The sequence below is a fragment of the Oncorhynchus keta genome, chromosome 17 (genome assembly GCF_023373465.1).
Source record: "Oncorhynchus keta strain PuntledgeMale-10-30-2019 chromosome 17, Oket_V2, whole genome shotgun sequence".
NCBI classification, from domain to species: domain Eukaryota; kingdom Metazoa; phylum Chordata; class Actinopteri; order Salmoniformes; family Salmonidae; genus Oncorhynchus; species Oncorhynchus keta.
The window spans coordinates 12381882-12396443 of record NC_068437.1 but is presented as its reverse complement, the minus strand read 5'-3'; the positions used below and the strand labels follow the sequence as shown (position 1 = coordinate 12396443).

General features: G+C 38.5%; 2 long non-coding RNA genes across 2 annotated transcripts in view; one reads left to right on the top strand and one right to left on the bottom strand.

The window, feature by feature from the left end:
• LOC127908197 (uncharacterized) overlaps nt 1–4564 on the top strand; it is a 16769-nt gene extending 12205 nt beyond the window's left edge. Inside the window, exon 2 of the long non-coding RNA XR_008066275.1 lies at nt 4434–4564. This is a non-coding gene — a long non-coding RNA (uncharacterized LOC127908197). The remainder of the gene's footprint in view (nt 1–4433) is intronic.
• Nucleotides 4565–4604: 40 nt separating this feature from the next.
• Nucleotides 4605–8463, bottom strand: LOC118396110 (uncharacterized). The gene is made up of 3 exons (XR_004828126.2): nt 8359–8463; nt 5144–5436; nt 4605–4748 (listed from the first exon to the last, which is right to left on the bottom strand). It is a non-coding gene; the product is annotated as an uncharacterized LOC118396110 (long non-coding RNA).
• Between the last annotated feature and the right edge of the window lie 6099 nt (nt 8464–14562).

The following is a 14562-nucleotide window of genomic DNA, read 5'->3' as shown; positions in this document are numbered from 1 at the left end:
GCACGCCCAATTGTTCCGTTTTTGATTTGTTAAAAAAGTTTGAAATATCCAATAAATGTCGTTCCACTTCATGATTGTGTCCCACTTGTTGTTGATTCTTCACAAAAAAATACAGTTTTATATCTTTATGTTTGAAGCCTGAAATGTGGCAAAAGGCCGCAAAGTTTAAGGGGGCTGAATACTTTCGCAAGGCACTGTATCATAGCATGTACTGTACCTCCGACCCTCCTTACCTTTGCACATATCTGGCTGGTCCTAAGAAAGATCTCTGAATTGACTTCTTTCTCCGTCTCCTCGTGATTCATCCCCCCACTTGCCAGGACCTTTTCATCTTTGACCTTTGCTGGCCGATCGATCTTTTCACTCCATTTTCTTAAGATCTCTCCATCAAGCTTATCTCTATTCGGTAATGCTGTGACTGTAATCTTTGTTTTTGTCTTTTCTCCCAATTCACCTCTTTCCACTTTTGTCATACTACTGCACGTAAGAACTCATCGCCCATATCATAGTCCTCTCTGACCAGCCCATGTCAATGTCCAGGTCCTTTTTGAACTTTGCTGCCTGGCCTGTGTAAGTGTCTTGAGTTTTTCCTCTAGCTGCTGCTGCAAAAATAAAAGAGAAATCTGACAAGAGAAGAGAGTGAAGGGACATTTATACACACAGAAAAACAGAAATAAGAGAAATAATAATAAATGCCTTGAACATGCTTTCAGACGAGCGCAGCACTCATCATTGTATCAATATGCTACCATTCTGTTTTTTTTCACAACCTGCGCTTGGCTGGATCATCCTGCTGAGGGTTCAGAGTCTTCGACTCAGCTGCAGTAACTGAAATCTGACAAGAAAAAAAATGTTTTACTGGCATTCATATCAAAAGGAATGTGTTTGATTATAGTTCCCTCAACACTAAAATATGTGCAGTATTGAGTATGCTTTCAAATGGAATTTGCTTTCAAATTAGCGAAACACAATAGACCTTTCCAGACAAGTTCAGGACAGTTTGAATAGCAACAGTCCAACAGACCATTCTATTCATTTAATAGACTGCAATCCAAATATCAATCTGTGACTAACATAGAGTTAAACGTTTCATTGCACAAAACAACTGTAAAAAAAGATTTGTTTGACCTCAGCACTAGCTGAGAAGATGGAGAAATCTGGAAGAGAGGGAGGTGGGAAACAGACAGTATAAGTGAAGGTGTTGAAACTAACCTCACACATCCCCCTTATTCTCCGCCTATCCTCTCTCCTTTTTACCTTCGCACATCCTGGCTGGTCCTCCTGAGCCAATCTGACTCATCACCCCAGACTACGCAAAGATTGAGGAATCTGTCATGAAAAGGAAAAATGAATAAGTGGGGTCTTACAGTATGTGACAATAACAAACAGTAAGTCATAATGCTGCACCTCTCCTCTTTCTTACCTTTGCACTGCTGGGGTGTGCGGAGTCTCTTTGACCTGAACACCAGCTGAAAAGATTGATACATCTGCATAGGGAGATAGAGAGGAGAGATAGATAAACATACTGAGGGTATTCATGCTCACTTCACATTATGAACATCAAGAATATTGTTATTCTTCTCTTTATCCTCTATAGTGGTGTTTCTTTTTAAAGTCTCTTTCATCCACATGTTTTACCTTTGCATTTTGCTGGCTGGTTCTCCTGAAATACCCCTTTCTTTTCAACTCGCTCTTTCTTTTTCGTCTCTTGGTTTATTTCATCTCTCTCAGCTGTATTACCATCACTTTGGAGTTGTGTAGGAGCTTTCTTTTCCTCAATGTCCACATTCCAGTTTTTCCATTCGACTTTACATAATGTATGAACTCATTGTCACTATCCATTGTTGGCTCACTACTATAAAGCCTCACAGTGGAGGTGTTATAATACCCATAAAACCTAGTGGTTAAACAGGGAAATGGTTCCAATCATTTTTTACACCATTCATTTCTTCCCATAGGGAATTTTAGAACATTTGGAAATCAGGGCTGTCTTTCGTATAGGTTTACACTGCTTTGACATCCATGTAAACCTCTCTCAGACAAGGCAACTTTTATCAATATATTCCGATCTATTTACTCTCAGATTCGAAGAAGCAAATTTGCATCAAAGTATACATCATTCAAGACTACAAATCCCTGCAAGCTCCCGCACGTCATCTCTAGCTGACACCTTTGCAAACAGGTATTGTGTCCATTTAAAACTTGCACAAGGCAGTTCACAGAACTGTCAATTAAAATAAATGTTGCCAAATTATTCCATACTAAATTTAGCTAACATTAGATAGTTAGTCCATAGATTCTTACCTTTGCCTCGATTCGGCAGTCTCGTCCAGATGATCATAGCATTTGTAGTTCTTTATGGTTGTCACAGTAGCAACTAATTAGCAATTCATTTTGGGGTGGTAAATATAGGCAAATATATTGATAAAAGTCACCTTGTTCTAGAGAGATTTACACAGTTATCAAAACGTCAAGCCAGAGTAATGTTTATATGACCCCCTTACAAACAGGCCACATTTTTGCCTGCATACACCTTTTGCACCTCTCGTGCATATGCTGGCGTGCTGGTGACATTGTAGTGGTGTGCAGATGTGGGTGGGAATCTATTTGAATCAATCCATTGAATATACACCATCGAAATGAAAGCAAAATTGAGAAATCATTCAGACGCAACGGCAACGGACGTTTTCATGAGAAGACCGGTTTCGGACAAACAGTGCTGTAGCTCGGCCACCTTCCACAGCAGATGCTGAAGACCGACATTGGCAGATGTGGTGGATTGAGACACAACCCATGCAAAACAAAAATGGATATCGTCAGCTGTAACTGAAAGATTTTGATGGGGATTTTTTTATTATGTTACTAACAGTGCCTTCGGAAAGTTTTCAGACCCCTTGACTTTTTCTACATTTTGTTACGCTACAGCCTTATTCTAAGGTACTTCAACAAAGGGTCTGAATACTTACTGTATGTAAATGTGATATGTCAGTAATTAAAATAAATAAATAAACTGTTTTTGATTTGTCATTATGGGGTTTTGTGTGTAGATTGATGAGGGGGAAAACTATGGAATACTTTTTAGAATAAGGCTGTAACCTAACGAAATGTGGAAAAAGTCAAGGGGTCTGAATTCTTTTCTAAGGCACTCCTAAGGAGTCATTAAACAGACAAGACACACCTACCCCCATCACAGTCAACACACATACAGTGGGGCAAAAAAGTATTTAGTCAGCCACCAATTGTGCAAGTTCTCCCACTTAAAAAGATGATAGAGGCCTGGAATTTTCATCATAGGTACACTTCAACTATGACAGACAAAATGAGAAAACAAATCCAGAAAATCACATTGTAGGATTTTTAATGAATTTATTTGCAAATTATGGTGGAAAATAAGTATTTCCAGTATTTACACTTCTTGGACAGACCACAGCCTAAGAATATCTAAAACTAGATATGCGGTTTTAGAAACTTTTCGCAGTCCTGCTACGGGCCAGAAGGTTGTGGGTTCACAGACCACCATGGACAATAGTAGGGGTGAAAAGATCTCCTTTATAGTAAAAGCATTGCATGAATCTATCATCATATTTGCAGGTTTGAGAATAAAATTGCATTTAATAAATATTTCATGCAATTCTACATCCTTTTACATATTAGCAGAATCTTTATTATTAATAGCACATTACTGAAATAACATGCTAAGAATGGACAGAGAGATAGGCCTGTGTTCATCTAATCATATTTCACCAATGACAAATCCGTGTGTCTTGTTTGCAACAAAACTGTCCGTCCTTGCAAATAATTAAACCTGAGACGTCATTAGGAATCTGACCATGGTACTTTCAAAATTTCAGCCTACCTACCTTTCTACCCCAGACAGAGTAGGACTACCGACGCAGAAACATTTTGCTGACACGTGTATAAAATTGAGCACACAGCCATGCAATCTCCATAGGGGAACTGTCATAGGATGCCACCTTTCCAACAAGTCAGTTCAAAAATGTCTGCCCTGCTAGAGTTGCCCCGGTCACTGTAAGTGCTATTATTGTGGAAACGTCAAGGAGCAACAACACAAGCTCACAGAACAGGACCGCTGAGTGCTGAAGCATGTAAAAATGGTGTCCTCGGCTGCAACACTCACTAACTTCCTTTATTTCTTCACTTATGCACTCATTGTCACTTTCGATTACTTCCTCAATTTCACTGTCACTTTCTGACCAGTCAGTCTATTTTTAACTTTTTAATTTTTCAACTTTATTTAACCTGGTAGACGAGTTGAGAACAAGTTTTAATTTACAACTGCGACCTGGCCAAGATCAAGCAAAGCAATGCGACACAAAAAACAAGACAGAGTTACACATGGTATAAACAAACGTACAGTCGATAACACAATAGGAAAAAAGTCTATATGCAGTGTGTGCAAATGACGTGAGGAGGTAAGGCCATAGTAGCGAAGTAATTACAATTTAGCAAATTAACACGTAGAAGTTGAAATACTGGTCTGCAAAAGTAGAAATACTGAGGTGCAAAAGAGCAAAAAAGTAAATAAAAACAATATGGGGATGAAGTAGGTAGATTGGATGGGCTATTTACAGAGGGTCTGTGCACAGCTGCAGCGATCGGTTGCTTGCTCAGATAGCTGATATTTAAAGCGAAATCAATGTCCAGGTCCTTTTCGCCTTTGACCCTTGCTGCCTGGTCTTTCTGAGGGTTCTGAGTCCTATCCCTGTCTGCAGCAAAAACAGAGAGATCTGAAAAAAGAAACAGGAGTGTTATTAAATGGACTTTCAAGCGATAGTAACACAAAGCAATAAAGACTGGAAAAAGGTTTTGAACATGCTCATCAGTCATAATTGTATTCATACAGTATGCTGCAACTCCAAGTAATGCCTTTTAACCATTGCTATTTGAAAACATTCTGCAGTTAACAGATAAATGGCTGCCCTCAAGTGGAAAAGTGAGAGATAAACATATTAGTGAGGGTGTTCAAGCTCGCCTCATATTTTTTTTTTTGTGACCATATTCTTTGGGGGTGGGGGTGGGTGGGGGGTAACAGGTAAAATATTCCAAAACATTGGTACAATGTTCAAACCAGGAAAAAAAAAACAAAAAACTTTAACACTTATTGCGTCTCTTTCAGTTTCACCTTTGTATTTTGCTGGCTGGTTCTCCTGAAGGACCTCTTTCTTTTCATCTCCCTCTTTCTCATCCTCTTAGATTACTTTGTCTTTGTCAACACCATCACTGTCTGGCATTCTCTATTTATCTCATTTATATTCCCATCTTTCTGGAGTTCATCATGAACACATCATCACTCTTACAGTTACTCTCTGACTCTCTCTATATCAATGTCCAGGTCCTTTTAACCTTTGACCTTTGCTGCCTCATCTGTCTGAGTGTCCTAAGTTTTTCCTTCAGCTGCAGCAAAAACAGACAAATCTGGCAAAAAAAAAAGAGGGAGGGGACATTAATACACACATCAAAGTAAATCTCAGCTTCGCTAAAAATACAGTCAAGAAAAATGATTATGTTGATCATAGTGATTCAGGAGTAACATTAAAACTGAATAATAAGCCCAATTAACATTAGACAACTTTACAGAAAACCCTCAAGTTGCTGAAATAAGTAAATTAAATCAATGATGAGAGAATCATCAGAATAACTAAAATATCAGTGCATATGGCAATATTTTGCTAAGTGCAGAGATGTATTACATTTACATTACATTTAAGTCATTTAGCAGACGCTCTTATCCAGAGCGACTTACAAATTGGTGCATTCACCTTATGACATCCAGTGGAACAGCCACTTTACAATAGTGCATCTAAATCTTTTAAGGGGGTGAGAAGGATTACTTTATCCTATCCTAGGTATTCCTTAAAGAGGTGGGGTTTCAGGTGTCTCCGGAAGGTGGTGATTGACTCCGCTGTCCTGGCGTCGTGAGGGAGTGTGTTCCACCATTGGGGAGCCAGAGGAGCGAACAGTTTTGACTGGGCTGAGCGGGAACTGTACTTCCTCAGTGGTAGGGAGGCGAGCAGGCCAGAGGTGGATGAACGCAGTGCCCTTGTTTGGGTGTAGGGCCTGATCAGAGCCTGGAGGTACTGAGGTGCCGTTCCCCTCACAGCTCCGTAGGCAAGCACCATGGTCTTGTAGCGGATGCGAGCTTCAACTGGAAGCCAGTGGAGAGAGCGGAGGAGCGGGGTGACGTGAGAGAACTTGGGAAGGTTGAACACCAGACGGGCTGCGGCGTTCTGGATGAGTTGTAGGGTTTAATGGCACAGGCAGGGAGCCCAGCCAACAGCGAGTTGCAGTAATCCAGACGGGAGATGACAAGTGCCTGGATTAGGACCTGCGCCGCTTCCTGTGTGAGGCAGGGTCGTACTCTGCGGATGTTGTAGAGCATGAACCTACAGGAACGGGCCACCGCCTTGATGTTAGTTGAGAACGACAGGGTGTTGTCCAGGATCACGCCAAGGTTCTTAGCGCTCTGGGAGGAGGACACAATGGAGTTGTTATTACAGGTCATGAATGTTTAGGGACATGCTACAGACTTTGTGGCACATCAGAAAGATCAGCATACCTCAAATCCAAATGTTGAGAGTTCAAATCCTAGAGGGGGGCTATATTTTATGTAGTCACCTGTGTTTTGAAATTAGTGGGAAACGCCAATTGGCTAATGGCCAACAAGCTGTGTCAGCTGGAAACTAACAGTAAAGCTATCATGCTTGAAAACAAATTATATAGTTCCAAAACCATATTATTACATTTTCTGTTGTTACATTTACCTCCCGAAAATGCTGTTATTTAGGTAATTTCCTTAATAGGAGACATCAGAGGTCAGCATGTGGGAGAAGTCGGAGCTTAGGAATGATAGACACATTTCTCACTAGTAATTACCAATTGGTAATATTTTTGGTAAATTCCCACTATCCACTTGGTTACTAATGCAGCATTACGTACAATCATTACTGCACTTTAAAATGGAGTTGGGGCAATGTGCTGAAGGGACTTCTTTCGCATTTTTTTGAGGGGCGGTCAAAATGATGTTGTATTTGTGCCAACCGTCAGTGGAAATGTTGCACCAGTATAAGTGGTTTTATGATTATGTGGATGCAACTGGTTCACAGGAAGTAAGTGTTTCATTTTCAATAACTTACTGTCAAGTAATTACAAGTGGGTTTTTGTAAAATTCACAGTCATTTACTGCAGCTAATCCATCACACTCACTAACCTAATGGTCTGGTAGGAAAGTGAGTGCTACAATTACATGGTGACTAGCTTTAAATTAAATAGCATATGGTTCTTTGGTATCACATGCACTTATGTGAACAGAACTGACTGTGTGAAAGCTTAATGATTATCAACAGAGCATATTAAGTGGGATGACATTCCTGCTTATGGAAGACCAAAAAGAGCTAGCTGAAAGCCTCAAATAAGCCAAGCCTGTAATATTTTGATAGGTTGGCACTGTTACAGTATGCTGCCAATCAGCAAGTGATGTGCATGTTGTCAACAGAAGAGTCAGTGAAGGCACAGTAGGTTACTGGCAAGATTGCTAGAGGCAGCGTGTGTCATGTAGGTTACTGGCAATATTTTACCAGTAAGTTATTGTGACTTTTACAATAACTTACTGACAAGTAGTTTCCAGTTAAGAATTTACAAATTCACAGTCATTTCTGGCACCAAATTAACATAAATTACTGGAAATGCACAATGATCTCGTCACTGGGCAGCTCATTACTGACATATTCCTTACAAAGTTTTACAAAACGTGCTACTTTCAATAGCATAAACATCAAACACTTCCCTTAAAGACAACAATGACGGATTGAAGACAGAGGTGCAGAACGCCTCAAGATAAAAACGTCATATTCAATATCTGTGAATCGGACTAAATTTTAGCACTTCCCTCCACATACTCGTATACTCGTGGGAAATAACCTATAATCAGGACAACAAAACAAAACAAAATGATGAGGCTAGAGAAATGTATCGACCAATATTACCAACACACTCAACAGCAAAATATTCAATTCCCAAAAGAAAACGAGACACCTCAACAGACACAGACGATTTATGCTTTTCACCACCTGAAATGGTGAGTGTAGGAACCGACTCGCTAAATACGATAAATTGGGCATAGGTGAACTAGTCAGTAAATTTATAAAGAAGTTGAAGGCGAGCCTCAAGATGAGTAAATGAAAAAGCAGCAACAATGGAGAAAGAAACAATCAAGCTAAAAGGTACAGTCAATACTATCGAAATGGACGTTGAACATTTTGGGGGGAAATAGAACATGTTTCTGAGAGAAGCTTTACTTGAAATACAGACTAGATCTATGCGAGAATATCTGATACTTACCAATATTACAGAGAATGAGGGTGAAGATCCATAATAGTGGGGTGAAAGATTTCCTGGTTAAAGTGCCACAGATCACAGGCGATATAAAATCAAACTCAAACTTGTACATCCTTCGGACAGCGAGGAAACCGATTTAAAGGCCCAATCGTTGCAAAATGGGCATTCTTTAAGGATAAAATAATGGTTAAAAGTCTGGGCAAAAGGCTCGCTGGCATGAAAATAGACATGACCGATCAGTTCCCAAAGGAAATTGCAAAACGGCGCAAAGTTCTGTACCCACTCTTTAAAGTAAACAGACTAAATGGGAAACGTTTAGCTCTGGTAGTCGATAACCAACTGTGCCGAGACACCAAGTCTACTCCATGGCTATTGTAGATAATACAAAGTTCCCATAGAGGAGTCGAATAATGGAACACCCAATACTATCCATGGTAGGGATTGTAATAAAACACTGGAAATCTATCAAATACAACAATTGATAAAGATATAAACTACAAATACAATATACCATTCAAGATAGGGAATGTTGTAAAATAATTTGTTTTCGACATTCTATTTAGAGTATTTTAGAAATAGAAAAGACGGCATTAGAAGAAAATACAATTATTGAAATGATACAACTTCAAATATAAGGAACTGGAACACAGAAGTATTTCAAACTGGAAATTAGGTCGTAATCAACATAGTAGGGATAAAAACACAGCAAAGACATAGAAGGCACGGTATGTGGGTATGTGTGGGTGTGTATGTGGGGGAGTGCGGTTGTCATGGAAGATGGGGTGTGTGTTAAGTGAGTGAAAAGTCAAATGGTTGTAAGGAATACCCCCTGTATTGGACAAAAATGAATGGCATGTCATTGGCATCGGACAAACCATATACACATTGGCCAATACCACCCAATTCGGCGTTGATTCATCCAAAGTGTATTGCAAATGCCATATGGTAATTGCCAGTTGTAACACTTTAAAAAATTCAACAGGGGCAAATCGCTCCACGGGGTTTTTCATATTGGATATGTAACCCAAATTAATGTCCAAAAGTAAAATTTTGAAAAAATGAACTTTTTTCAAAAACTTATCACCCCTTAAAAAAGTGCTTTCTGGACCGTTTTTGAAATTCTTTTCGATTTTTTGTCAATTACACATGTGTAAGAACTGTATGAATATACTTTTGTCCAATTTTATTATCATAATTTTTTTAATTTTTTTTATATGCGCATAAGGAATATGTTTTGTCCAATTCCAATATGATTTCATAGGAAGTCAAAAGTCAAAAGTCAAAAATGTCAAAATTTTGTAAAAAACTTCACACACCCATAAAAAAGTGCTTTCTGGACCGTTTTCGAAATTCTTTCGATTTTTGTCAATTACACATGTGTAAGAACTGTATGAATATACTTTTGTCCAATTTTATTATCATAATTTTTTTTTTTTTTTACATGCGCATAAGGAATATGTTTTGTCCAATTCCAATATGATTTCATAGGAAGTCAAAGTCAAAAGTCAAAAATGTCAAAATTTTGTAAAAACTTCACACACCCATAAAAAGTGCTTTCTGGACCGTTTTCGAAATTCTTTCGATTTTTGTCAATTACACACGTGTAAGAACTGTATGAATATACTTTTGTCCAATTTTATTATCATAATTTTTTTTTTTTTTTTTACATGCGCATAAGGAATATGTTTTGTCCAATTCCAATATGATTTCATAGGAAGTCAAAGTCAAAAGTCAAAAATGTCAAAATTTTGTAAAAACTTCACACACCCTTAAAAAAGTGCTTTCTGGACCGTTTTTTGAAATTCTTTCAATTTTTGTCAATTACACATGTGTAAGAACTGTATGAATATACTTTTGTCCAATTTTATTATCATATTTTTTATATATTTTTTTAAATTGTGCATAAGGATTTTTGTGGGCCAAATGGCGTAAGAAATTTGACATGCTCAAAATCCTGCAGAAATGCAAAATTGACTGGCCTGATGAACTCGGGATGGCCGGGCAGTGATAGTTGTTCCTTTCCATCACTCGTTGTGTTGACTTCATCATGTCCATTTTGTGATGTTTTTCACTATATAATCATATTGCAAGTGCACGTGCATTTTGCAATATGTTTCAATGTGCATTTACCATATGAAATTTGACCTTGCTCAAAATGCAAAATTGACTGGTCTGATGAACACAGGATGGCCGAGCAGTGATAGTTGTACATTTCCATCACTCGTTGTGTTGATTTCATCATCTCCGTTAGGTGATGTTTTTACACTATAGAATCATATTGCAAATGCACGTGCATTGTTGTGCAACTGGTAACCCAAAAATAAAAAATGGTTGTAAATGCATTTACGGTCATTCTGATATTAATGCTCGCTATGGGAACACAGGATGGCCGGGCAGTGATAGTTGTACATTTCCATCACTCGTTGTGTTGATTTCATCATGTCCATTAGGTGATGTTTTTACACTATAGAATCATATTGCAAGTGCGCATTTTGCAATATGTTTCAATGTGCATTTACCATATGAGAAATTTGACATGCTCAAAATGCAAAATTGACTGGTCTGATGGACACAGGATGGCCGAGCAGTGATAGTTGTACATTTCCATCACTCGTTGTGTTGATTTCATCATGTCCATTAGGTGATGTTTTTCACTATAGAATCATATTGCAAGTGCGCGCGCATTTGCAATATGTTTCAATGTGCATTTACCATATGAAATTTGACATGCTCAAAAAATGCAAAATTGACTGGTCTGATGAACACAGGATGGCTGAGCAGTGATAGTTGTACATTTCCATCACCTGTTTGTGTTGATTTCATCATGTCCATTTGTTTATGTTTTCTCACTTTTGCAAAGTCACTGTGCATTTGCAATATGGTTCAATGGGCAGGTACCATCACGAATTTGTCATGCTATAAAAATCCTGCAGGAATGTGAAATTGACTGGTCTGATGAACACAGGATGGCCGAGCAGTGATAGTTGTACATTTCCATCACTTGTTGTGTTGATTTCATCATGTCCATTAGGTGATGTTTTTCACTATAGAATCATATTGCAAATGCACGTGCATTGTTGTGCAACTAGTAACCCAAAAATAAAAATATAGTTTGTAAATGCATTTACCCGGTCATTCTGATATTAATGCTCGCTATGGGAACACAGGATGGCCGGGCAGTGATAGTTGTTGCATTTCCATCACTCGTTGTGTTGATTTCATCATGTCCATTAGGTGATGTTTTACACTATAGAATCATATTGCAAGTGCGCGCATTTTGCAATATGTTTCTGTGTGCATTTACCATATGAAATTTGACATGCTCAAAATGCAAAATTGACTGGTCTGATGGACACAGGATGGCGAGCAGTGATAGTTGTACATTTCCATCACTCGTTGTGTTGATTTCATCATGTCCATTAGGTGATGTTTTTACACTATAGAATCATATTGCAAGTGCGCGCGCATTTGCAATATGTTTCAATGCATTACCATATGAAATTTGACATGCTCAAAAATGCAAAATTGACTGGTCTGATGGACACAGGATGGCCGAGCAGTGATAGTTGTACATTTCCATCACTCGTTGTGTTGATTTCATCATGTCCATTAGGTGATGTTTTTCACTATAGAATCATATTGCAAGTGCGCGCGCATTTGCAATATGTTTCAATGCATTTACCATATGAAATTTGACATACTCAAAATGCAAAATTGACTGGTCTGATGAACACAGGATGGCTGAGCAGTGATAGTTGTACATTTTCCATCACCTGTTGTTGTGTTGATTTCATCATGTCCATTTGTTTATGTTTTCTCACTTTTGCAAAGTCACTGTGCATTTGCAATATGGTTCAATGGGCAGGTACCATCACGAATTTGTCATGCTATAAAAATCCTGCAGAATGTGAAATTGACTGGTCTGATGAACACAGGATGGCCGAGCAGTGATAGTTGTACATTTCCATCACTTGTTGTGTTGATTTCATCATGTCCATTAGGTGATGTTTTTCACTATAGAATCATATTGCAAATGCACGTGCATTGTTGTGCAACTAGTAACCCAAAAATAAAAATATGGTTGTAAATGCATTTACCGGTCATTCTGATATTAATGCTCGCTATGGGAACACAGGATGGCCGGGCAGTGATAGTTGTACATTTCCATCACTCGTTTGTTGATTTCATCATGTCCATTGGGTGATGTTTTTACACTATAGAATCATATTGCAAGTGCGCGCGCATTTTGCAATATGTTTCAATGTGCATTTACCATATGAAATTTGACATGCTCAAAAATGCAAAATTGACTGGTCTGATGGACACAGGATGGCCGAGCAGTGATAGTTGTACATTTCCATCACTCGTTGTGTTGATTTCATCATGTCCATTAGGTGATGTTTTTACACTATAGAATCATATTGCAGTGCGCGCATTTTGCAATATGTTTCAATGCATTTACCATATGAAATTTGACATGCTCAAAAATGCAAAATTGACTGGTCTGATGGACACAGGATGGCCGAGCAGTGATAGTTGTACATTTCCATCACTCGTTGTGTTGATTTCATCATGTCCATTAGGTGATGTTTTTCACTATAGAATCATATTGCAAGTGCGCGCATTTTGCAATATGTTTCAATGCATTACCATATGAAAATTTGACATGTACTCAAAAATGCAAAATTGACTGGTCTGATGAACACAGGATGGCTGAGCAGTGATAGTTGTACATTTCCATCACCTGTTATTGATTTCATCATGTCCATTTGTTTATGTTTTTCTCACTTTTGCAAAGTCACTGTGCATTTGCAATATGGTTCAATGGGCAGGTACCATCACGAATTTGTCATGCTATAAAAATCCTGCAGGAATGTGAGAGTGACTGGTCTGATGAACACAGGATGGCCGAGCAGTGATAGTTGTACATTTTCCATCACTTGTTGTGTTGATTTCATCATGTCCATTAGGTGATGTTTTTCACTATAGAATCATATTGCAAATGCACGTGCATTGTTGTGCAACTGGTAACCCAAAAATAAAAATATGGTTGTAAATGCATTTGCGGTCATTCTGATATTAATGCTCGCTATGGGAACACAGGATGGCCGGGCAGTGATAGTTGTACATTTCCATCACTCGTTGTGTTGATTTCATCATGTCCATTAGGTGATGTTTTTACACTATAGAATCATATTGCAAGTGCGCGCGCATTTGCAATATGTTTCAATGTGCATTTACCATATAAAATTTGACATGCTCAAAAATGCAAAATTGACTGGTCTGATGGACACAGGATGGCCGAGGCAGTGATAGTAATACATTTCCATCACTCGTTGTGTTGGTTTCATCATGTCCATTGGGTGATGTTTTTACACTATAGAATCATATTGCAAGTGCGCGCGCATTTTGCAATATGTTTCAATAATGCATTACCATATGAAATTTGAAATGCTCAAAAATGCAAAATTGACTGGTCTGATGGACACAGGATGGCCGAGCAGTGATAGTTGTGCATTTCCATCACTCGTTGTGTTGATTTTCATCATGTCCATTAGGTGATGTTTTTCACTATAGAATCATATTGCAAGTTACGCGCATTTTGCAATATGTTTCAATGTGCATTTACCATATGAAATTTGACATGCTCAAAGATGCAAAATTGACTGGTCTGATGAACACAGGATGGCTGAGCAGTGATAGTTGTACATTTCCATCACTCTTTGTGTTGATTTCATCATGTCCATTTGTTTTATGTTTTCTCACTTTTGCAAAGTCACTGTGCATTTGCAATATGGTTCAATGGGCAGGTACCATCACGAATTTGTCATGCTATAAAAATCCTGCAGGAATGTGAAATTGACTGGCCCGATGAACTTCGGGATAGCTGGGCAGTGATTCTGGTTCATCTCCATGGCTCGTTAGGGTTGATTTCAGAATGTCACTTTTGGTGATGGTCCCTCTCCGTTTAAACATATTGCTAATGTACAAAAGTCAACTAGCAAGTCAGTGTCCATCAGTCAATTAGATGTCATTTTGACACCAAACTGATACCAGTGACACCAAACCCACTTTTTCCAACTAATTTAGAAGCCAACTATCATATATGTCAGAGCAGGCCCATAATTCACAGCGCCTTTAGTTTAAAACATAATAAAAACGTAAAACACATAGTTACGTTCTAGCTGCGGGTCCAGGTCAGACATT